Genomic DNA, 25867 nt, shown 5'->3' on the forward strand with positions numbered 1-25867 from the left:
AGAAACATTTCAATGTAATCGGGTTTCAACACACTTGCCACATTTTCTCAGCTGGCTATATTGGAGGAAAGTCAGTTGGTAGACTTACTTGAGGCCCTGCTTCCCAGGCTGCAATCTTTGCTTTCATTCATTAGCTGGCACATTGGCTCAGGACTGCCCTACCCCAAGGTTCAAGGATATGCAGCCCGATTAGTTGAGATCAGCCCTTCTGGCTCTTTCTTGGATGAAACCAACTGGGAAAAGAGCCGTTTTAAACTGGGGACCATGGTGTCTTTCCCTAGTCTACACAGAAACAGCACTCTGAGGGAGAGGAGCTGCTGGCGTTTGGTAGCAAAATCTCCTCTTCTGAAGAGAAACATTTTGTTGTAAGCGTGTTGCGTCAGCCTTGCCACATTTTCTCAGCTGGCTATAATGGAGGGCAGTCAGTTGGCAGATTTTCTTGAGGCCCTGCTTCCCAGGCTGGAAACTTCGCTTTCATTGCAGAGCTGGCACATTGGCTCAGGACTGCCCCACCCCAAGGATTCAGGGATATGCAGCCCGATTTGTTGAGGTCAGCCTTTCTGGCTCTTTCTTGGATGAAACCAACTGGGAAAAGAGCCGTTCTCACCTGGGGACCATGGTGTCTTTCCCTAGTCTACACAGAAACAGCACTCTGAGGGAGAGGAGCTGCTGGCCTTTGGTAGCAAAATCTCCTATTCTGAAGAGAAATATTTCGTTGTAAGCGGTTTGCGTCAGCCTTGCCACATTTTCTCAGCTGGCTGTAATGGAGGGCAGTCAGTTGGAAGACTTACTTGAGGCCCTGCTTCCCATGATGGAACTTTGCTTTCATTCCAGAGCTGGTACATTGGCTCAGGACTGCCCCACCCCAAGGATTCAGGGATGTTCAACACGATTAGTTGAGATCAGCCCTTCTGTCTCTTTCATGGATGAAACCAACTGGGAAAAGAGCCGTTCTCACCTGGGGACCATGGTGTCTTTCCGTAGTCTACACAGAAACAGCACTCTGAGGGAGAGGAGCTGCTGACCTTTGGTAGCAAAATCTCCTATTCTGAAGAGAAACATTTTGTTGTAAGCGGGTTGCCGCAGCCTTGCTACATTTCCTCAACTGGCTATAAACGAGGGCAGTCAGTAGGCCTCACCCTTCAAGCCCACGCCAATTTCATACAGAAAACACCAGGTCTCGGTGTGCTTTCCTATGGCAAGGAATCTTTGCTGTCATTCCTTAGGTGGCATATTGGCTCAGAACTACTCTACCCCAAGGATTCAGGAATGTGCAGTCCGATTAGTTGAGAGCAGCCTTTCTGGGTCTTCCATGGATGAAAGCAACTAGGAAAAGAGCCTTTCTAAAATGGGGACCGTGGTGTCTTTCCCTTGTCTACACAGAAACAGCACTCTGAGGGAGACGAGCTGCTGGCGTTTTGAAGCAAATCACCTATTCTGAAGAGAAACATTTCATTGTAATCGGGTTTCAACACACTTGCCACATTTTCTCAACTGGCTATAAAGGAGGGCAGTCAGTCAGCCTCACCCTTCAAACCCATGCCTATTTCACAGAGAAAACACCAGGTCTCGGTGTGCTTTCCTGTAGCAAGGAAACATTGCTTTCATTCCTTTGGTGGCATATTGGCTCAGAATTACCCTACTGCAAGGTATCAGCAATGTGCAGCCCGATTAGTTGAGAGCAGCGTTTTTGGGTCTTCCATGGATGATACCAAGTAGGAAAAGAGCGTTTCTAAAATGGGGACCGTGGTGTCTTTCCCTAGTCTACACAGAAACAGCACTCTGAGGGAGACGAGCTGCTGGCGTTTTGAAGCAAATCACCTATTCTGAAGAGAAACATTTCATGGTAATCGGGTTTCAACACACTTGCCACATTTTCTCAGCTGGCTATAATGGAGGAAAGTCATTTGGTAGACTTACTTGAGGCCCTGCTTCCCAGGCTGGAATCTTTGCTTTCATTCATTAGCTGGCACATTGGCTCAGGACTGCCCCACTCCAAGGTTCAGGGATATGAAGCCCGATTAATTGAGATCAGCCCTTCTGGCTCTTTCTTGGATGAAACCAACTGGGAAAAGAGCCGTTCTAACCTGGGGACCACGGTGTCTTTCCCTAGTCTACACAGAAACAACACTCTGAGGGAGAGGAGCTGCTGGCCTTTGGTAGCAAAATCTCCTACTCTGAAGAGAAATATTTCGTTGTAAGCGGGTTGCATCAGCCTTGCTACATTTCCTCAACTGGCTATAAAGGAGGGCAGTCAGTAGGCCTCACCCTTCAAGCCCACGCCAATTTCATAGAGAAAACACCAGGTCTCGGTGTGCTTTCCTGTAGCAAGGAAACTTTGCTTTCATTCCTTAGGTGACATACTGGCTCAGAACTACCCTACCGCAAGGTATCAGGAATGTGCAGTCCGATTAGTTGAGAGCAGCGTTTCTGGGTCTTCCATGGATGAAAGCAACTAGGAAAAGAGCCTTTCTAACCTGGGCACCGTGGTGTCTTTCCCTAGTCTACACAGAAACAGCACTCTGAGGGAGACGAGATGCTAGCATTTGGTAGCAAAATCTCCTATTCTGAAGAGTAATATTTCGTTGTAAGCGGGTTGCCTCAACCTTGCCACATTTTCTCAACTGGTTATAAAGGAGGGCAGTCAGTCAGCCTCACCCTTCAAACCCACGCCTATTTCATAGAGAAAACACCAGGTCTCGGTGTGCCTTCCTGTAGCAAGGAAACTTTGCTTTCATTCCTTAGGTGGCATATTGGCTCAGAAATACCCTACCCCAAGGATTCAGGAATGTGCAGCCCGATTAGTTGAGAGCAGCCTTTCTGGGTCTTCCATGGATGAAAGCAACTAGGAAAAGAGCCTTTCTAAAATGGGGACCGTGGTGTCTTTCCCTTGTCTACACAGAAACAGCACTCTGAGGGAGACGAGCTGCTGGCGTTTTGAAGCAAATCACCTATTCTGAAGAGAAACATTTCAATGTAATCGGGTTTCAACACACTTGCCACATTTTCTCAGCTGGCTATATTGGAGGAAAGTCAGTTGGTAGACTTACTTGAGGCCCTGCTTCCCAGGCTGCAATCTTTGCTTTCATTCATTAGCTGGCACATTGGCTCAGGACTGCCCTACCCCAAGGTTCAAGGATATGCAGCCCGATTAGTTGAGATCAGCCCTTCTGGCTCTTTCTTGGATGAAACCAACTGGGAAAAGAGCCGTTTTAAACTGGGGACCATGGTGTCTTTCCCTAGTCTACACAGAAACAGCACTCTGAGGGAGAGGAGCTGCTGGCGTTTGGTAGCAAAATCTCCTCTTCTGAAGAGAAACATTTTGTTGTAAGCGTGTTGCGTCAGCCTTGCCACATTTTCTCAGCTGGCTATAATGGAGGGCAGTCAGTTGGCAGATTTTCTTGAGGCCCTGCTTCCCAGGCTGGAAACTTCGCTTTCATTGCAGAGCTGGCACATTGGCTCAGGACTGCCCCACCCCAAGGATTCAGGGATATGCAGCCCGATTTGTTGAGGTCAGCCTTTCTGGCTCTTTCTTGGATGAAACCAACTGGGAAAAGAGCCGTTCTCACCTGGGGACCATGGTGTCTTTCCCTAGTCTACACAGAAACAGCACTCTGAGGGAGAGGAGCTGCTGGCCTTTGGTAGCAAAATCTCCTATTCTGAAGAGAAATATTTCGTTGTAAGCGGTTTGCGTCAGCCTTGCCACATTTTCTCAGCTGGCTGTAATGGAGGGCAGTCAGTTGGAAGACTTACTTGAGGCCCTGCTTCCCATGATGGAACTTTGCTTTCATTCCAGAGCTGGTACATTGGCTCAGGACTGCCCCACCCCAAGGATTCAGGGATGTTCAACACGATTAGTTGAGATCAGCCCTTCTGTCTCTTTCATGGATGAAACCAACTGGGAAAAGAGCCGTTCTCACCTGGGGACCATGGTGTCTTTCCGTAGTCTACACAGAAACAGCACTCTGAGGGAGAGGAGCTGCTGACCTTTGGTAGCAAAATCTCCTATTCTGAAGAGAAACATTTTGTTGTAAGCGGGTTGCCGCAGCCTTGCTACATTTCCTCAACTGGCTATAAACGAGGGCAGTCAGTAGGCCTCACCCTTCAAGCCCACGCCAATTTCATACAGAAAACACCAGGTCTCGGTGTGCTTTCCTATGGCAAGGAATCTTTGCTGTCATTCCTTAGGTGGCATATTGGCTCAGAACTACTCTACCCCAAGGATTCAGGAATGTGCAGTCCGATTAGTTGAGAGCAGCCTTTCTGGGTCTTCCATGGATGAAAGCAACTAGGAAAAGAGCCTTTCTAAAATGGGGACCGTGGTGTCTTTCCCTTGTCTACACAGAAACAGCACTCTGAGGGAGACGAGCTGCTGGCGTTTTGAAGCAAATCACCTATTCTGAAGAGAAACATTTCATTGTAATCGGGTTTCAACACACTTGCCACATTTTCTCAACTGGCTATAAAGGAGGGCAGTCAGTCAGCCTCACCCTTCAAACCCATGCCTATTTCACAGAGAAAACACCAGGTCTCGGTGTGCTTTCCTGTAGCAAGGAAACATTGCTTTCATTCCTTTGGTGGCATATTGGCTCAGAATTACCCTACTGCAAGGTATCAGCAATGTGCAGCCCGATTAGTTGAGAGCAGCGTTTTTGGGTCTTCCATGGATGATACCAAGTAGGAAAAGAGCGTTTCTAAAATGGGGACCGTGGTGTCTTTCCCTAGTCTACACAGAAACAGCACTCTGAGGGAGACGAGCTGCTGGCGTTTTGAAGCAAATCACCTATTCTGAAGAGAAACATTTCATGGTAATCGGGTTTCAACACACTTGCCACATTTTCTCAGCTGGCTATAATGGAGGAAAGTCATTTGGTAGACTTACTTGAGGCCCTGCTTCCCAGGCTGGAATCTTTGCTTTCATTCATTAGCTGGCACATTGGCTCAGGACTGCCCCACTCCAAGGTTCAGGGATATGAAGCCCGATTAATTGAGATCAGCCCTTCTGGCTCTTTCTTGGATGAAACCAACTGGGAAAAGAGCCGTTCTAACCTGGGGACCACGGTGTCTTTCCCTAGTCTACACAGAAACAACACTCTGAGGGAGAGGAGCTGCTGGCCTTTGGTAGCAAAATCTCCTACTCTGAAGAGAAATATTTCGTTGTAAGCGGGTTGCATCAGCCTTGCTACATTTCCTCAACTGGCTATAAAGGAGGGCAGTCAGTAGGCCTCACCCTTCAAGCCCACGCCAATTTCATAGAGAAAACACCAGGTCTCGGTGTGCTTTCCTGTAGCAAGGAAACTTTGCTTTCATTCCTTAGGTGACATACTGGCTCAGAACTACCCTACCGCAATGTATCAGGAATGTGCAGTCCGATTAGTTGAGAGCAGCGTTTCTGGGTCTTCCATGGATGAAAGCAACTAGGAAAAGAGCCTTTCTAACCTGGGCACCGTGGTGTCTTTCCCTAGTCTACACAGAAACAGCACTCTGAGGGAGACGAGATGCTAGCATTTGGTAGCAAAATCTCCTATTCTGAAGAGTAATATTTCGTTGTAAGCGGGTTGCCTCAACCTTGCCACATTTTCTCAACTGGTTATAAAGGAGGGCAGTCAGTCAGCCTCACCCTTCAAACCCACGCCTATTTCATAGAGAAAACACCAGGTCTCGGTGTGCCTTCCTGTAGCAAGGAAACTTTGCTTTCATTCCTTAGGTGGCATATTGGCTCAGAAATACCCTACCCCAAGGATTCAGGAATGTGCAGCCCGATTAGTTGAGAGCAGCCTTTCTGGGTCTTCCATGGATGAAAGCAACTAGGAAAAGAGCCTTTCTAAAATGGGGACCGTGGTGTCTTTCCCTTGTCTACACAGAAACAGCACTCTGAGGGAGACGAGCTGCTGGCGTTTTGAAGCAAATCACCTATTCTGAAGAGAAACATTTCAATGTAATCGGGTTTCAACACACTTGCCACATTTTCTCAGCTGGCTATATTGGAGGAAAGTCAGTTGGTAGACTTACTTGAGGCCCTGCTTCCCAGGCTGCAATCTTTGCTTTCATTCATTAGCTGGCACATTGGCTCAGGACTGCCCTACCCCAAGGTTCAAGGATATGCAGCCCGATTAGTTGAGATCAGCCCTTCTGGCTCTTTCTTGGATGAAACCAACTGGGAAAAGAGCCGTTTTAAACTGGGGACCATGGTGTCTTTCCCTAGTCTACACAGAAACAGCACTCTGAGGGAGAGGAGCTGCTGGCGTTTGGTAGCAAAATCTCCTCTTCTGAAGAGAAACATTTTGTTGTAAGCGTGTTGCGTCAGCCTTGCCACATTTTCTCAGCTGGCTATAATGGAGGGCAGTCAGTTGGCAGATTTTCTTGAGGCCCTGCTTCCCAGGCTGGAAACTTCGCTTTCATTGCAGAGCTGGCACATTGGCTCAGGACTGCCCCACCCCAAGGATTCAGGGATATGCAGCCCGATTAGTTGAGGTCAGCCTTTCTGGCTCTTTCTTGGATGAAACCAACTGGGAAAAGAGCCGTTCTCACCTGGGGACCATGGTGTCTTTCCCTAGTCTACACAGAAACAGCACTCTGAGGGAGAGGAGCTGCTGGCGTTTGGTAGCAAAATCTCCTCTTCTGAAGAGAAACATTTTGTTGTAAGCGTGTTGCGTCAGCCTTGCCACATTTTCTCAGCTGGCTATAATGGAGGGCAGTCAGTTGGCAGATTTTCTTGAGGCCCTGCTTCCCAGGCTGGAAACTTCGCTTTCATTGCAGAGCTGGCACATTGGCTCAGGACTGCCCCACCCCAAGGATTCAGGGATATGCAGCCCGATTTGTTGAGGTCAGCCTTTCTGGCTCTTTCTTGGATGAAACCAACTGGGAAAAGAGCCGTTCTCACCTGGGGACCATGGTGTCTTTCCCTAGTCTACACAGAAACAGCACTCTGAGGGAGAGGAGCTGCTGGCCTTTGGTAGCAAAATCTCCTATTCTGAAGAGAAATATTTCGTTGTAAGCGGTTTGCGTCAGCCTTGCCACATTTTCTCAGCTGGCTGTAATGGAGGGCAGTCAGTTGGAAGACTTACTTGAGGCCCTGCTTCCCATGATGGAACTTTGCTTTCATTCCAGAGCTGGTACATTGGCTCAGGACTGCCCCACCCCAAGGATTCAGGGATGTTCAACACGATTAGTTGAGATCAGCCCTTCTGTCTCTTTCATGGATGAAACCAACTGGGAAAAGAGCCGTTCTCACCTGGGGACCATGGTGTCTTTCCGTAGTCTACACAGAAACAGCACTCTGAGGGAGAGGAGCTGCTGACCTTTGGTAGCAAAATCTCCTATTCTGAAGAGAAACATTTTGTTGTAAGCGGGTTGCCGCAGCCTTGCTACATTTCCTCAACTGGCTATAAACGAGGGCAGTCAGTAGGCCTCACCCTTCAAGCCCACGCCAATTACATAGAGAAAACACCAGGTCTCGGTGTGCTTTCCTGTAGCAAGGAAACTTTGCTTTCATTCCTTTGGTGGCATATTGGCTCAGAATTACCCTACTGCAAGGTATCAGGAATGTGCAGTCCGATTAGTTGAGAGCAGCCTTTCTGGGTCTTCCATGGATGAAAGCAACTAGGAAAAGAGCCTTTCTAAAATGGGGACCGTGGTGTCTTTCCCTTGTCTACACAGAAACAGCACTCTGAGGGAGACGAGCTGCTGGCGTTTTGAAGCAAATCACCTATTCTGAAGAGAAACATTTCATTGTAATCGGGTTTCAACACACTTGCCACATTTTCTCAACTGGCTATAAAGGAGGGCAGTCAGTCAGCCTCACCCTTCAAACCCATGCCTATTTCACAGAGAAAACACCAGGTCTCGGTGTGCTTTCCTGTAGCAAGGAAACATTGCTTTCATTCCTTTGGTGGCATATTGGCTCAGAATTACCCTACTGCAAGGTATCAGCAATGTGCAGCCCGATTAGTTGAGAGCAGCGTTTTTGGGTCTTCCATGGATGATACCAAGTAGGAAAAGAGCGTTTCTAAAATGGGGACCGTGGTGTCTTTCCCTAGTCTACACAGAAACAGCACTCTGAGGGAGACGAGCTGCTGGCGTTTTGAAGCAAATCACCTATTCTGAAGAGAAACATTTCATGGTAATCGGGTTTCAACACACTTGCCACATTTTCTCAGCTGGCTATAATGGAGGAAAGTCATTTGGTAGACTTACTTGAGGCCCTGCTTCCCAGGCTGGAATCTTTGCTTTCATTCATTAGCTGGCACATTGGCTCAGGACTGCCCCACTCCAAGGTTCAGGGATATGAAGCCCGATTAATTGAGATCAGCCCTTCTGGCTCTTTCTTGGATGAAACCAACTGGGAAAAGAGCCGTTCTAACCTGGGGACCACGGTGTCTTTCCCTAGTCTACACAGAAACAACACTCTGAGGGAGAGGAGCTGCTGGCCTTTGGTAGCAAAATCTCCTACTCTGAAGAGAAATATTTCGTTGTAAGCGGGTTGCATCAGCCTTGCTACATTTCCTCAACTGGCTATAAAGGAGGGCAGTCAGTAGGCCTCACCCTTCAAGCCCACGCCAATTTCATAGAGAAAACACCAGGTCTCGGTGTGCTTTCCTGTAGCAAGGAAACTTTGCTTTCATTCCTTAGGTGACATACTGGCTCAGAACTACCCTACCGCAAGGTATCAGGAATGTGCAGTCCGATTAGTTGAGAGCAGCGTTTCTGGGTCTTCCATGGATGAAAGCAACTAGGAAAAGAGCCTTTCTAACCTGGGCACCGTGGTGTCTTTCCCTAGTCTACACAGAAACAGCACTCTGAGGGAGACGAGATGCTAGCATTTGGTAGCAAAATCTCCTATTCTGAAGAGTAATATTTCGTTGTAAGCGGGTTGCCTCAACCTTGCCACATTTTCTCAACTGGTTATAAAGGAGGGCAGTCAGTCAGCCTCACCCTTCAAACCCACGCCTATTTCATAGAGAAAACACCAGGTCTCGGTGTGCCTTCCTGTAGCAAGGAAACTTTGCTTTCATTCCTTAGGTGGCATATTGGCTCAGAAATACCCTACCCCAAGGATTCAGGAATGTGCAGCCCGATTAGTTGAGAGCAGCCTTTCTGGGTCTTCCATGGATGAAAGCAACTAGGAAAAGAGCCTTTCTAAAATGGGGACCGTGGTGTCTTTCCCTTGTCTACACAGAAACAGCACTCTGAGGGAGACGAGCTGCTGGCGTTTTGAAGCAAATCACCTATTCTGAAGAGAAACATTTCAATGTAATCGGGTTTCAACACACTTGCCACATTTTCTCAGCTGGCTATATTGGAGGAAAGTCAGTTGGTAGACTTACTTGAGGCCCTGCTTCCCAGGCTGCAATCTTTGCTTTCATTCATTAGCTGGCACATTGGCTCAGGACTGCCCTACCCCAAGGTTCAAGGATATGCAGCCCGATTAGTTGAGATCAGCCCTTCTGGCTCTTTCTTGGATGAAACCAACTGGGAAAAGAGCCGTTTTAAACTGGGGACCATGGTGTCTTTCCCTAGTCTACACAGAAACAGCACTCTGAGGGAGAGGAGCTGCTGGCGTTTGGTAGCAAAATCTCCTCTTCTGAAGAGAAACATTTTGTTGTAAGCGTGTTGCGTCAGCCTTGCCACATTTTCTCAGCTGGCTATAATGGAGGGCAGTCAGTTGGCAGATTTTCTTGAGGCCCTGCTTCCCAGGCTGGAAACTTCGCTTTCATTGCAGAGCTGGCACATTGGCTCAGGACTGCCCCACCCCAAGGATTCAGGGATATGCAGCCCGATTTGTTGAGGTCAGCCTTTCTGGCTCTTTCTTGGATGAAACCAACTGGGAAAAGAGCCGTTCTCACCTGGGGACCATGGTGTCTTTCCCTAGTCTACACAGAAACAGCACTCTGAGGGAGAGGAGCTGCTGGCCTTTGGTAGCAAAATCTCCTATTCTGAAGAGAAATATTTCGTTGTAAGCGGTTTGCGTCAGCCTTGCCACATTTTCTCAGCTGGCTGTAATGGAGGGCAGTCAGTTGGAAGACTTACTTGAGGCCCTGCTTCCCATGATGGAACTTTGCTTTCATTCCAGAGCTGGTACATTGGCTCAGGACTGCCCCACCCCAAGGATTCAGGGATGTTCAACACGATTAGTTGAGATCAGCCCTTCTGTCTCTTTCATGGATGAAACCAACTGGGAAAAGAGCCGTTCTCACCTGGGGACCATGGTGTCTTTCCGTAGTCTACACAGAAACAGCACTCTGAGGGAGAGGAGCTGCTTACCTTTGGTAGCAAAATCTCCTATTCTGAAGAGAAACATTTTGTTGTAAGCGGGTTGCCGCAGCCTTGCTACATTTCCTCAACTGGCTATAAACGAGGGCAGTCAGTAGGCCTCACCCTTCAAGCCCACGCCAATTTCATACAGAAAACACCAGGTCTCGGTGTGCTTTCCTATGGCAAGGAATCTTTGCTGTCATTCCTTAGGTGGCATATTGGCTCAGAACTACTCTACCCCAAGGATTCAGGAATGTGCAGTCCGATTAGTTGAGAGCAGCCTTTCTGGGTCTTCCATGGATGAAAGCAACTAGGAAAAGAGCCTTTCTAAAATGGGGACCGTGGTGTCTTTCCCTTGTCTACACAGAAACAGCACTCTGAGGGAGACGAGCTGCTGGCGTTTTGAAGCAAATCACCTATTCTGAAGAGAAACATTTCATTGTAATCGGGTTTCAACACACTTGCCACATTTTCTCAACTGGCTATAAAGGAGGGCAGTCAGTCAGCCTCACCCTTCAAACCCATGCCTATTTCACAGAGAAAACACCAGGTCTCGGTGTGCTTTCCTGTAGCAAGGAAACATTGCTTTCATTCCTTTGGTGGCATATTGGCTCAGAATTACCCTACTGCAAGGTATCAGCAATGTGCAGCCCGATTAGTTGAGAGCAGCGTTTTTGGGTCTTCCATGGATGATACCAAGTAGGAAAAGAGCGTTTCTAAAATGGGGACCGTGGTGTCTTTCCCTAGTCTACACAGAAACAGCACTCTGAGGGAGACGAGCTGCTGGCGTTTTGAAGCAAATCACCTATTCTGAAGAGAAACATTTCATGGTAATCGGGTTTCAACACACTTGCCACATTTTCTCAGCTGGCTATAATGGAGGAAAGTCATTTGGTAGACTTACTTGAGGCCCTGCTTCCCAGGCTGGAATCTTTGCTTTCATTCATTAGCTGGCACATTGGCTCAGGACTGCCCCACTCCAAGGTTCAGGGATATGAAGCCCGATTAATTGAGATCAGCCCTTCTGGCTCTTTCTTGGATGAAACCAACTGGGAAAAGAGCCGTTCTAACCTGGGGACCACGGTGTCTTTCCCTAGTCTACACAGAAACAACACTCTGAGGGAGAGGAGCTGCTGGCCTTTGGTAGCAAAATCTCCTACTCTGAAGAGAAATATTTCGTTGTAAGCGGGTTGCATCAGCCTTGCTACATTTCCTCAACTGGCTATAAAGGAGGGCAGTCAGTAGGCCTCACCCTTCAAGCCCACGCCAATTTCATAGAGAAAACACCAGGTCTCGGTGTGCTTTCCTGTAGCAAGGAAACTTTGCTTTCATTCCTTAGGTGACATACTGGCTCAGAACTACCCTACCGCAAGGTATCAGGAATGTGCAGTCCGATTAGTTGAGAGCAGCGTTTCTGGGTCTTCCATGGATGAAAGCAACTAGGAAAAGAGCCTTTCTAACCTGGGCACCGTGGTGTCTTTCCCTAGTCTACACAGAAACAGCACTCTGAGGGAGACGAGATGCTAGCATTTGGTAGCAAAATCTCCTATTCTGAAGAGTAATATTTCGTTGTAAGCGGGTTGCCTCAACCTTGCCACATTTTCTCAACTGGTTATAAAGGAGGGCAGTCAGTCAGCCTCACCCTTCAAACCCACGCCTATTTCATAGAGAAAACACCAGGTCTCGGTGTGCCTTCCTGTAGCAAGGAAACTTTGCTTTCATTCCTTAGGTGGCATATTGGCTCAGAAATACCCTACCCCAAGGATTCAGGAATGTGCAGCCCGATTAGTTGAGAGCAGCCTTTCTGGGTCTTCCATGGATGAAAGCAACTAGGAAAAGAGCCTTTCTAAAATGGGGACCGTGGTGTCTTTCCCTTGTCTACACAGAAACAGCACTCTGAGGGAGACGAGCTGCTGGCGTTTTGAAGCAAATCACCTATTCTGAAGAGAAACATTTCAATGTAATCGGGTTTCAACACACTTGCCACATTTTCTCAGCTGGCTATATTGGAGGAAAGTCAGTTGGTAGACTTACTTGAGGCCCTGCTTCCCAGGCTGCAATCTTTGCTTTCATTCATTAGCTGGCACATTGGCTCAGGACTGCCCTACCCCAAGGTTCAAGGATATGCAGCCCGATTAGTTGAGATCAGCCCTTCTGGCTCTTTCTTGGATGAAACCAACTGGGAAAAGAGCCGTTTTAAACTGGGGACCATGGTGTCTTTCCCTAGTCTACACAGAAACAGCACTCTGAGGGAGAGGAGCTGCTGGCGTTTGGTAGCAAAATCTCCTCTTCTGAAGAGAAACATTTTGTTGTAAGCGTGTTGCGTCAGCCTTGCCACATTTTCTCAGCTGGCTATAATGGAGGGCAGTCAGTTGGCAGATTTTCTTGAGGCCCTGCTTCCCAGGCTGGAAACTTCGCTTTCATTGCAGAGCTGGCACATTGGCTCAGGACTGCCCCACCCCAAGGATTCAGGGATATGCAGCCCGATTTGTTGAGGTCAGCCTTTCTGGCTCTTTCTTGGATGAAACCAACTGGGAAAAGAGCCGTTCTCACCTGGGGACCATGGTGTCTTTCCCTAGTCTACACAGAAACAGCACTCTGAGGGAGAGGAGCTGCTGGCCTTTGGTAGCAAAATCTCCTATTCTGAAGAGAAATATTTCGTTGTAAGCGGTTTGCGTCAGCCTTGCCACATTTTCTCAGCTGGCTGTAATGGAGGGCAGTCAGTTGGAAGACTTACTTGAGGCCCTGCTTCCCATGATGGAACTTTGCTTTCATTCCAGAGCTGGTACATTGGCTCAGGACTGCCCCACCCCAAGGATTCAGGGATGTTCAACACGATTAGTTGAGATCAGCCCTTCTGTCTCTTTCATGGATGAAACCAACTGGGAAAAGAGCCGTTCTCACCTGGGGACCATGGTGTCTTTCCGTAGTCTACACAGAAACAGCACTCTGAGGGAGAGGAGCTGCTGACCTTTGGTAGCAAAATCTCCTATTCTGAAGAGAAACATTTTGTTGTAAGCGGGTTGCCGCAGCCTTGCTACATTTCCTCAACTGGCTATAAACGAGGGCAGTCAGTAGGCCTCACCCTTCAAGCCCACGCCAATTACATAGAGAAAACACCAGGTCTCGGTGTGCTTTCCTGTAGCAAGGAAACTTTGCTTTCATTCCTTTGGTGGCATATTGGCTCAGAATTACCCTACTGCAAGGTATCAGGAATGTGCAGTCCGATTAGTTGAGAGCAGCCTTTCTGGGTCTTCCATGGATGAAAGCAACTAGGAAAAGAGCCTTTCTAAAATGGGGACCGTGGTGTCTTTCCCTTGTCTACACAGAAACAGCACTCTGAGGGAGACGAGCTGCTGGCGTTTTGAAGCAAATCACCTATTCTGAAGAGAAACATTTCATTGTAATCGGGTTTCAACACACTTGCCACATTTTCTCAACTGGCTATAAAGGAGGGCAGTCAGTCAGCCTCACCCTTCAAACCCATGCCTATTTCACAGAGAAAACACCAGGTCTCGGTGTGCTTTCCTGTAGCAAGGAAACATTGCTTTCATTCCTTTGGTGGCATATTGGCTCAGAATTACCCTACTGCAAGGTATCAGCAATGTGCAGCCCGATTAGTTGAGGGCAGCGTTTTTGGGTCTTCCATGGATGATACCAAGTAGGAAAAGAGCGTTTCTAAAATGGGGACCGTGGTGTCTTTCCCTAGTCTACACAGAAACAGCACTCTGAGGGAGACGAGCTGCTGGCGTTTTGAAGCAAATCACCTATTCTGAAGAGAAACATTTCATGGTAATCGGGTTTCAACACACTTGCCACATTTTCTCAGCTGGCTATAATGGAGGAAAGTCATTTGGTAGACTTACTTGAGGCCCTGCTTCCCAGGCTGGAATCTTTGCTTTCATTCATTAGCTGGCACATTGGCTCAGGACTGCCCCACTCCAAGGTTCAGGGATATGAAGCCCGATTAATTGAGATCAGCCCTTCTGGCTCTTTCTTGGATGAAACCAACTGGGAAAAGAGCCGTTCTAACCTGGGGACCACGGTGTCTTTCCCTAGTCTACACAGAAACAACACTCTGAGGGAGAGGAGCTGCTGGCCTTTGGTAGCAAAATCTCCTACTCTGAAGAGAAATATTTCGTTGTAAGCGGGTTGCATCAGCCTTGCTACATTTCCTCAACTGGCTATAAAGGAGGGCAGTCAGTAGGCCTCACCCTTCAAGCCCACGCCAATTTCATAGAGAAAACACCAGGTCTCGGTGTGCTTTCCTGTAGCAAGGAAACTTTGCTTTCATTCCTTAGGTGACATACTGGCTCAGAACTACCCTACCGCAAGGTATCAGGAATGTGCAGTCCGATTAGTTGAGAGCAGCGTTTCTGGGTCTTCCATGGATGAAAGCAACTAGGAAAAGAGCCTTTCTAACCTGGGCACCGTGGTGTCTTTCCCTAGTCTACACAGAAACAGCACTCTGAGGGAGACGAGATGCTAGCATTTGGTAGCAAAATCTCCTATTCTGAAGAGTAATATTTCGTTGTAAGCGGGTTGCCTCAACCTTGCCACATTTTCTCAACTGGTTATAAAGGAGGGCAGTCAGTCAGCCTCACCCTTCAAACCCACGCCTATTTCATAGAGAAAACACCAGGTCTCGGTGTGCCTTCCTGTAGCAAGGAAACTTTGCTTTCATTCCTTAGGTGGCATATTGGCTCAGAAATACCCTACCCCAAGGATTCAGGAATGTGCAGCCCGATTAGTTGAGAGCAGCCTTTCTGGGTCTTCCATGGATGAAAGCAACTAGGAAAAGAGCCTTTCTAAAATGGGGACCGTGGTGTCTTTCCCTTGTCTACACAGAAACAGCACTCTGAGGGAGACGAGCTGCTGGCGTTTTGAAGCAAATCACCTATTCTGAAGAGAAACATTTCAATGTAATCGGGTTTCAACACACTTGCCACATTTTCTCAGCTGGCTATATTGGAGGAAAGTCAGTTGGTAGACTTACTTGAGGCCCTGCTTCCCAGGCTGCAATCTTTGCTTTCATTCATTAGCTGGCACATTGGCTCAGGACTGCCCTACCCCAAGGTTCAAGGATATGCAGCCCGATTAGTTGAGATCAGCCCTTCTGGCTCTTTCTTGGATGAAACCAACTGGGAAAAGAGTCGTTTTAAACTGGGGACCATGGTGTCTTTCCCTAGTCTACACAGAAACAGCACTCTGAGGGAGAGGAGCTGCTGGCGTTTGGTAGCAAAATCTCCTCTTCTGAAGAGAAACATTTTGTTGTAAGCGTGTTTCGTCAGCCTTGCCACATTTTCTCAGCTGGCTATAATGGAGGGCAGTCAGTTGGCAGATTTTCTTGAGGCCCTGCTTCCCAGGCTGGAAACTTCGCTTTCATTGCAGAGCTGGCACATTGGCTCAGGACTGCCCCACCCCAAGGATTCAGGGATATGCAGCCCGATTTGTTGAGGTCAGCCTTTCTGGCTCTTTCTTGGATGAAACCAACTGGGAAAAGAGCCGTTCTCACCTGGGGACCATGGTGTCTTTCCCTAGTCTACACAGAAACAGCACTCTGAGGGAGAGGAGCTGCTGGCCTTTGGTAGCAAAATCTCCTATTCTGAAGAGAAATATTTCGTTGTAAGCGGTTTGCGTCAGCCTTGCCACATTTTCTCAGCTGGCTGTAATGGAGGGCAGTCAGTTGGAAGACTTACTTGAGGCCCTGCTTCCCATGATGGAACTTTGCTTTCATTCCAGAGCTGGTACATTGGCTCAGGACTGCCCCACCCCAAGGATTCAGGGATGTTCAACACGATTAGTTGAGATCAGCCCTTCTGTCTCTTTCATGGATGAAACCAACTGGGAAAAGAGCCGTTCTCACCTGGGGACCATGGTGTCTTTCCGTAGTCTACACAGAAACAGCACTCTGAGGGAGAGGAGCTGCTGACCTTTGGTAGCAAAATCTCCTATTCTGAAGAGAAACATTTTGTTGTAAGCGGGTTGCCGCAGCCTTGCTACATTTCCTCAACTGGCTATAAACGAGGGCAGTCAGTAGGCCTCACCCTTCAAGCCCACGCCAATTTCATACAGAAAACACCAGGTCTCGGTGTGCTTTCCTATGGCAAGGAATCTTTGCTGTCATTCCTTAGGTGGCATATTGGCTCAGAACTACTCTACCCCAAGGATTCAGGAATGTGCAGTCCGATTAGTTGAGAGCAGCCTTTCTGGGTCTTCCATGGATGAAAGCAACTAGGAAAAGAGCCTTTCTAAAATGGGGACCGTGGTGTCTTTCCCTTGTCTACACAGAAACAGCACTCTGAGGGAGACGAGCTGCTGGCGTTTTGAAGCAAATCACCTATTCTGAAGAGAAACATTTCATTGTAATCGGGTTTCAACACACTTGCCACATTTTCTCAACTGGCTATAAAGGAGGGCAGTCAGTCAGCCTCACCCTTCAAACCCATGCCTATTTCACAGAGAAAACACCAGGTCTCGGTGTGCTTTCCTGTAGCAAGGAAACATTGCTTTCATTCCTTTGGTGGCATATTGGCTCAGAATTACCCTACTGCAAGGTATCAGCAATGTGCAGCCCGATTAGTTGAGAGCAGCGTTTTTGGGTCTTCCATGGATGATACCAAGTAGGAAAAGAGCGTTTCTAAAATGGGGACCGTGGTGTCTTTCCCTAGTCTACACAGAAACAGCACTCTGAGGGAGACGAGCTGCTGGCGTTTTGAAGCAAATCACCTATTCTGAAGAGTAACATTTCATGGTAATCGGGTTTCAACACACTTGCCACATTTTCTCAGCTGGCTATAATGGAGGAAAGTCATTTGGTAGACTTACTTGAGGCCCTGCTTCCCAGGCTGGAATCTTTGCTTTCATTCATTAGCTGGCACATTGGCTCAGGACTGCCCCACTCCAAGGTTCAGGGATATGAAGCCCGATTAATTGAGATCAGCCCTTCTGGCTCTTTCTTGGATGAAACCAACTGGGAAAAGAGCCGTTCTAACCTGGGGACCACGGTGTCTTTCCCTAGTCTACACAGAAACAACACTCTGAGGGAGAGGAGCTGCTGGCCTTTGGTAGCAAAATCTCCTACTCTGAAGAGAAATATTTCGTTGTAAGCGGGTTGCATCAGCCTTGCTACATTTCCTCAACTGGCTATAAAGGAGGGCAGTCAGTAGGCCTCACCCTTCAAGCCCACGCCAATTTCATAGAGAAAACACCAGGTCTCGGTGTGCTTTCCTGTAGCAAGGAAACTTTGCTTTCATTCCTTAGGTGACATACTGGCTCAGAACTACCCTACCGCAAGGTATCAGGAATGTGCAGTCCGATTAGTTGAGAGCAGCGTTTCTGGGTCTTCCATGGATGAAAGCAACTAGGAAAAGAGCCTTTCTAACCTGGGCACCGTGGTGTCTTTCCCTTGTCTACACAGAAACAGCACTCTGAGGGAGACGAGCTGCTGGCGTTTTGAAGCAAATCACCTATTCTGAAGAGAAACATTTCATTGTAATCGGGTTTCAACACACTTGCCACATTTTCTCAGCTGGCTATATTGGAGGAAAGTCAGTTGGTAGACTTACTTGAGGCCCTGCTTCCCAGGCTGCAATCTTTGCTTTCATTCATTAGCTGGCACATTGGCTCAGGACTGCCCTACCCCAAGGTTCAAGGATATGCAGCCCGATTAGTTGAGATCAGCCCTTCTGGCTCTTTCTTGGATGAAACCAACTGGGAAAAGAGCCGTTTTAAACTGGGGACCATGGTGTCTTTCCCTAGTCTACACAGAAACAGCACTCTGAGGGAGAGGAGCTGCTGGCGTTTGGTAGCAAAATCTCCTCTTCTGAAGAGAAACATTTTGTTGTAAGCGTGTTGCGTCAGCCTTGCCACATTTTCTCAGCTGGCTATAATGGAGGGCAGTCAGTTGGCAGATTTTCTTGAGGCCCTGCTTCCCAGGCTGGAAACTTCGCTTTCATTGCAGAGCTGGCACATTGGCTCAGGACTGCCCCACCCCAAGGATTCAGGGATATGCAGCCCGATTTGTTGAGGTCAGCCTTTCTGGCTCTTTCTTGGATGAAACCAACTGGGAAAAGAGCCGTTCTCACCTGGGGACCATGGTGTCTTTCCCTAGTCTACACAGAAACAGCACTCTGAGGGAGAGGAGCTGCTGGCCTTTGGTAGCAAAATCTCCTATTCTGAAGAGAAATATTTCGTTGTAAGCGGTTTGCGTCAGCCTTGCCACATTTTCTCAGCTGGCTGTAATGGAGGGCAGTCAGTTGGAAGACTTACTTGAGGCCCTGCTTCCCATGATGGAACTTTGCTTTCATTCCAGAGCTGGTACATTGGCTCAGGACTGCCCCACCCCAAGGATTCAGGGATGTTCAACACGATTAGTTGAGATCAGCCCTTCTGTCTCTTTCATGGATGAAACCAACTGGGAAAAGAGCCGTTCTCACCTGGGGACCATGGTGTCTTTCCGTAGTCTACACAGAAACAGCACTCTGAGGGAGAGGAGCTGCTGACCTTTGGTAGCAAAATCTCCTATTCTGAAGAGAAACATTTTGTTGTAAGCGGGTTGCCGCAGCCTTGCTACATTTCCTCAACTGGCTATAAACGAGGGCAGTCAGTAGGCCTCACCCTTCAAGCCCACGCCAATTACATAGAGAAAACACCAGGTCTCGGTGTGCTTTCCTGTAGCAAGGAAACTTTGCTTTCATTCCTTTGGTGGCATATTGGCTCAGAATTACCCTACTGCAAGGTATCAGGAATGTGCAGTCCGATTAGTTGAGAGCAGCCTTTCTGGGTCTTCCATGGATGAAAGCAACTAGGAAAAGAGCCTTTCTAAAATGGGGACCGTGGTGTCTTTCCCTTGTCTACACAGAAACAGCACTCTGAGGGAGACGAGCTGCTGGCGTTTTGAAGCAAATCACCTATTCTGAAGAGAAACATTTCATTGTAATCGGGTTTCAACACACTTGCCACATTTTCTCAACTGGCTATAAAGGAGGGCAGTCAGTCAGCCTCACCCTTCAAACCCATGCCTATTTCACAGAGAAAACACCAGGTCTCGGTGTGCTTTCCTGTAGCAAGGAAACATTGCTTTCATTCCTTTGGTGGCATATTGGCTCAGAATTACCCTACTGCAAGGTATCAGCAATGTGCAGCCCGATTAGTTGAGGGCAGCGTTTTTGGGTCTTCCATGGATGATACCAAGTAGGAAAAGAGCGTTTCTAAAATGGGGACCGTGGTGTCTTTCCCTAGTCTACACAGAAACAGCACTCTGAGGGAGACGAGCTGCTGGCGTTTTGAAGCAAATCACCTATTCTGAAGAGAAACATTTCATGGTAATCGGGTTTCAACACACTTGCCACATTTTCTCAGCTGGCTATAATGGAGGAAAGTCATTTGGTAGACTTACTTGAGGCCCTGCTTCCCAGGCTGGAATCTTTGCTTTCATTCATTAGCTGGCACATTGGCTCAGGACTGCCCCACTCCAAGGTTCAGGGATATGAAGCCCGATTAATTGAGATCAGCCCTTCTGGCTCTTTCTTGGATGAAACCAACTGGGAAAAGAGCCGTTCTAACCTGGGGACCACGGTGTCTTTCCCTAGTCTACACAGAAACAACACTCTGAGGGAGAGGAGCTGCTGGCCTTTGGTAGCAAAATCTCCTACTCTGAAGAGAAATATTTCGTTGTAAGCGGGTTGCATCAGCCTTGCTACATTTCCTCAACTGGCTATAAAGGAGGGCAGTCAGTAGGCCTCACCCTTCAAGCCCACGCCAATTTCATAGAGAAAACACCAGGTCTCGGTGTGCTTTCCTGTAGCAAGGAAACTTTGCTTTCATTCCTTAGGTGACATACTGGCTCAGAACTACCCTACCGCAAGGTATCAGGAATGTGCAGTCCGATTAGTTGAGAGCAGCGTTTCTGGGTCTTCCATGGATGAAAGCAACTAGGAAAAGAGCCTTTCTAACCTGGGCACCGTGGTGTCTTTCCCTAGTCTACACAGAAACAGCACTCTGAGGGAGACGAGATGCTAGCATTTGGTAGCAAAATCTCCTATTCTGAAGAGTAATATTTCGTTGTAAGCGGGTTGCCTCAACCTTGCCACATTTTCTCAACTGGTTATAAAGGAGGGCAGTCAGTCAGCCTCACCCTTCAAACCCACGCCTATTTCATAGAGAAAACACCAGGTCTCGGTGTGCCTTCCTGTAGCAAGGAAACTTTGCTTTCATTCCTTAGGTGGCATATTGGCTCAGAAATACCCTACCCCAAGGATTCAGGAATGTGCAGCCCGATTAGTTGAGAGCAGCCTTTCTGGGTCTTCCATGGATGAAAGCAACTAGGAAAAGAGCCTTTCTAAAATGGGGACCGTGGTGTCTTTCCCTTGTCTACACAGAAACAGCACTCTGAGGGAGACGAGCTGCTGGCGTTTTGAAGCAAATCACCTATTCTGAAGAGAAACATTTCAATGTAATCGGGTTTCAACACACTTGCCACATTTTCTCAGCTGGCTATATTGGAGGAAAGTCAGTTGGTAGACTTACTTGAGGCCCTGCTTCCCAGGCTGCAATCTTTGCTTTCATTCATTAGCTGGCACATTGGCTCAGGACTGCCCTACCCCAAGGTTCAAGGATATGCAGCCCGATTAGTTGAGATCAGCCCTTCTGGCTCTTTCTTGGATGAAACCAACTGGGAAAAGAGCCGTTTTAAACTGGGGACCATGGTGTCTTTCCCTAGTCTACACAGAAACAGCACTCTGAGGGAGAGGAGCTGCTGGCGTTTGGTAGCAAAATCTCCTCTTCTGAAGAGAAACATTTTGTTGTAAGCGTGTTGCGTCAGCCTTGCCACATTTTCTCAGCTGGCTATAATGGAGGGCAGTCAGTTGGCAGATTTTCTTGAGGCCCTGCTTCCCAGGCTGGAAACTTCGCTTTCATTGCAGAGCTGGCACATTGGCTCAGGACTGCCCCACCCCAAGGATTCAGGGATATGCAGCCCGATTTGTTGAGGTCAGCCTTTCTGGCTCTTTCTTGGATGAAACCAACTGGGAAAAGAGCCGTTCTCACCTGGGGACCATGGTGTCTTTCCCTAGTCTACACAGAAACAGCACTCTGAGGGAGAGGAGCTGCTGGCCTTTGGTAGCAAAATCTCCTATTCTGAAGAGAAATATTTCGTTGTAAGCGGTTTGCGTCAGCCTTGCCACATTTTCTCAGCTGGCTGTAATGGAGGGCAGTCAGTTGGAAGACTTACTTGAGGCCCTGCTTCCCATGATGGAACTTTGCTTTCATTCCAGAGCTGGTACATTGGCTCAGGACTGCCCCACCCCAAGGATTCAGGGATGTTCAACACGATTAGTTGAGATCAGCCCTTCTGTCTCTTTCATGGATGAAACCAACTGGGAAAAGAGCCGTTCTCACCTGGGGACCATGGTGTCTTTCCGTAGTCTACACAGAAACAGCACTCTGAGGGAGAGGAGCTGCTGACCTTTGGTAGCAAAATCTCCTATTCTGAAGAGAAACATTTTGTTGTAAGCGGGTTGCCGCAGCCTTGCTACATTTCCTCAACTGGCTATAAACGAGGGCAGTCAGTAGGCCTCACCCTTCAAGCCCACGCCAATTACATAGAGAAAACACCAGGTCTCGGTGTGCTTTCCTGTAGCAAGGAAACTTTGCTTTCATTCCTTTGGTGGCATATTGGCTCAGAATTACCCTACTGCAAGGTATCAGGAATGTGCAGTCCGATTAGTTGAGAGCAGCCTTTCTGGGTCTTCCATGGATGAAAGCAACTAGGAAAAGAGCCTTTCTAAAATGGGGACCGTGGTGTCTTTCCCTTGTCTACACAGAAACAGCACTCTGAGGGAGACGAGCTGCTGGCGTTTTGAAGCAAATCACCTATTCTGAAGAGAAACATTTCATTGTAATCGGGTTTCAACACACTTGCCACATTTTCTCAACTGGCTATAAAGGAGGGCAGTCAGTCAGCCTCACCCTTCAAACCCATGCCTATTTCACAGAGAAAACACCAGGTCTCGGTGTGCTTTCCTGTAGCAAGGAAACATTGCTTTCATTCCTTTGGTGGCATATTGGCTCAGAATTACCCTACTGCAAGGTATCAGCAATGTGCAGCCCGATTAGTTGAGGGCAGCGTTTTTGGGTCTTCCATGGATGATACCAAGTAGGAAAAGAGCGTTTCTAAAATGGGGACCGTGGTGTCTTTCCCTAGTCTACACAGAAACAGCACTCTGAGGGAGACGAGCTGCTGGCGTTTTGAAGCAAATCACCTATTCTGAAGAGAAACATTTCATGGTAATCGGGTTTCAACACACTTGCCACATTTTCTCAGCTGGCTATAATGGAGGAAAGTCATTTGGTAGACTTACTTGAGGCCCTGCTTCCCAGGCTGGAATCTTTGCTTTCATTCATTAGCTGGCACATTGGCTCAGGACTGCCCCACTCCAAGGTTCAGGGATATGAAGCCCGATTAATTGAGATCAGCCCTTCTGGCTCTTTCTTGGATGAAACCAACTGGGAAAAGAGCCGTTCTAACCTGGGGACCACGGTGTCTTTCCCTAGTCTACACAGAAACAACACTCTGAGGGAGAGGAGCTGCTGGCCTTTGGTAGCAAAATCTCCTACTCTGAAGAGAAATATTTCGTTGTAAGCGGGTTGCATCAGCCTTGCTACATTTCCTCAACTGGCTATAAAGGAGGGCAGTCAGTAGGCCTCACCCTTCAAGCCCACGCCAATTTCATAGAGAAAACACCAGGTCTCGGTGTGCTTTCCTGTAGCAAGGAAACTTTGCTTTCATTCCTTAGGTGACATACTGGCTCAGAACTACCCTACCGCAAGGTATCAGGAATGTGCAGTCCGATTAGTTGAGAGCAGCGTTTCTGGGTCTTCCATGGATGAAAGCAACTAGGAAAAGAGCCTTTCTAACCTGGGCACCGTGGTGTCTTTCCCTAGTCTACACAGAAACAGCACTCTGAGGGAGACGAGATGCTAGCATTTGGTAGCAAAATCTCCTATTCTGAAGAGTAATATTTCGTTGTAAGCGGGTTGCCTCAACCTTGCCACATTTTCTCAACTGGTTATAAAGGAGGGCAGTCAGTCAGCCTCACCCTTCAAACCCACGCCTATTTCATAGAGAAAACACCAGGTCTCGGTGTGCCTTCCTGTAGCAAGGAAACTTTGCTTTCATTCCTTAGGTGGCATATTGGCTCAGAAATACCCTACCCCAAGGATTCAGGAATGTGCAGCCCGATTAGTTGAGAGCAGCCTTTCTGGGTCTTCCATGGATGAAAGCAACTAGGAAAAGAGCCTTTCTAAAATGGGGACCGTGGTGTCTTTCCCTTGTCTACACAGAAACAGCACTCTGAGGGAGACGAGCTGCTGGCGTTTTGAAGCAAATCACCTATTCTGAAGAGAAACATTTCAATGTAATCGGGTTTCAACACACTTGCCACATTTTCTCAGCTGGCTATATTGGAGGAAAGTCAGTTGGTAGACTTACTTGAGGCCCTGCTTCCCAGGCTGCAATCTTTGCTTTCATTCATTAGCTGGCACATTGGCTCAGGACTGCCCTACCCCAAGGTTCAAGGATATGCAGCCCGATTAGTTGAGATCAGCCCTTCTGGCTCTTTCTTGGATGAAACCAACTGGGAAAAGAGTCGTTTTAAACTGGGGACCATGGTGTCTTTCCCTAGTCTACACAGAAACAGCACTCTGAGGGAGAGGAGCTGCTGGCGTTTGGTAGCAAAATCTCCTCTTCTGAAGAGAAACATTTTGTTGTAAGCGTGTTGCGTCAGCCTTGCCACATTTTCTCAGCTGGCTATAATGGAGGGCAGTCAGTTGGCAGATTTTCTTGAGGCCCTGCTTCCCAGGCTGGAAACTTCGCTTTCATTGCAGAGCTGGCACATTGGCTCAGGACTGCCCCACCCCAAGGATTCAGGGATATGCAGCCCGATTTGTTGAGGTCAGCCTTTCTGGCTCTTTCTTGGATGAAACCAACTGGGAAAAGAGCCGTTCTCACCTGGGGACCATGGTGTCTTTCCCTAGTCTACACAGAAACAGCACTCTGAGGGAGAGGAGCTGCTGGCCTTTGGTAGCAAAATCTCCTATTCTGAAGAGAAATATTTCGTTGTAAGCGGTTTGCGTCAGCCTTGCCACATTTTCTCAGCTGGCTGTAATGGAGGGCAGTCAGTTGGAAGACTTACTTGAGGCCCTGCTTCCCATGATGGAACTTTGCTTTCATTCCAGAGCTGGTACATTGGCTCAGGACTGCCCCACCCCAAGGATTCAGGGATGTTCAACACGATTAGTTGAGATCAGCCCTTCTGTCTCTTTCATGGATGAAACCAACTGGGAAAAGAGCCGTTCTCACCTGGGGACCATGGTGTCTTTCCGTAGTCTACACAGAAACAGCACTCTGAGGGAGAGGAGCTGCTGACCTTTGGTAGCAAAATCTCCTATTCTGAAGAGAAACATTTTGTTGTAAGCGGGTTGCCGCAGCCTTGCTACATTTCCTCAACTGGCTATAAACGAGGGCAGTCAGTAGGCCTCACCCTTCAAGCCCACGCCAATTTCATACAGAAAACACCAGGTCTCGGTGTGCTTTCCTATGGCAAGGAATCTTTGCTGTCATTCCTTAGGTGGCATATTGGCTCAGAACTACTCTACCCCAAGGATTCAGGAATGTGCAGTCCGATTAGTTGAGAGCAGCCTTTCTGGGTCTTCCATGGATGAAAGCAACTAGGAAAAGAGCCTTTCTAAAATGGGGACCGTGGTGTCTTTCCCTTGTCTACACAGAAACAGCACTCTGAGGGAGACGAGCTGCTGGCGTTTTGAAGCAAATCACCTATTCTGAAGAGAAACATTTCATTGTAATCGGGTTTCAACACACTTGCCACATTTTCTCAACTGGCTATAAAGGAGGGCAGTCAGTCAGCCTCACCCTTCAAACCCATGCCTATTTCACAGAGAAAACACCAGGTCTCGGTGTGCTTTCCTGTAGCAAGGAAACATTGCTTTCATTCCTTTGGTGGCATATTGGCTCAGAATTACCCTACTGCAAGGTATCAGCAATGTGCAGCCCGATTAGTTGAGAGCAGCGTTTTTGGGTCTTCCATGGATGATACCAAGTAGGAAAAGAGCGTTTCTAAAATGGGGACCGTGGTGTCTTTCCCTAGTCTACACAGAAACAGCACTCTGAGGGAGACGAGCTGCTGGCGTTTTGAAGCAAATCACCTATTCTGAAGAGAAACATTTCATGGTAATCGGGTTTCAACACACTTGCCACATTTTCTCAGCTGGCTATAATGGAGGAAAGTCATTTGGTAGACTTACTTGAGGCCCTGCTTCCCAGGCTGGAATCTTTGCTTTCATTCATTAGCTGGCACATTGGCTCAGGACTGCCCCACTCCAAGGTTCAGGGATATGAAGCCCGATTAATTGAGATCAGCCCTTCTGGCTCTTTCTTGGATGAAACCAACTGGGAAAAGAGCCGTTCTAACCTGGGGACCACGGTGTCTTTCCCTAGTCTACAAAGAAACAACACTCTGAGGGAGAGGAGCTGCTGGCCTTTGGTAGCAAAATCTCCTACTCTGAAGAGAAATATTTCGTTGTAAGCGGGTTG

This window comes from Eschrichtius robustus, chromosome 20 (assembly GCF_028021215.1).
Source record: "Eschrichtius robustus isolate mEscRob2 chromosome 20, mEscRob2.pri, whole genome shotgun sequence".
Classification (NCBI taxonomy): Eukaryota; Metazoa; Chordata; class Mammalia; order Artiodactyla; family Eschrichtiidae; genus Eschrichtius; species Eschrichtius robustus.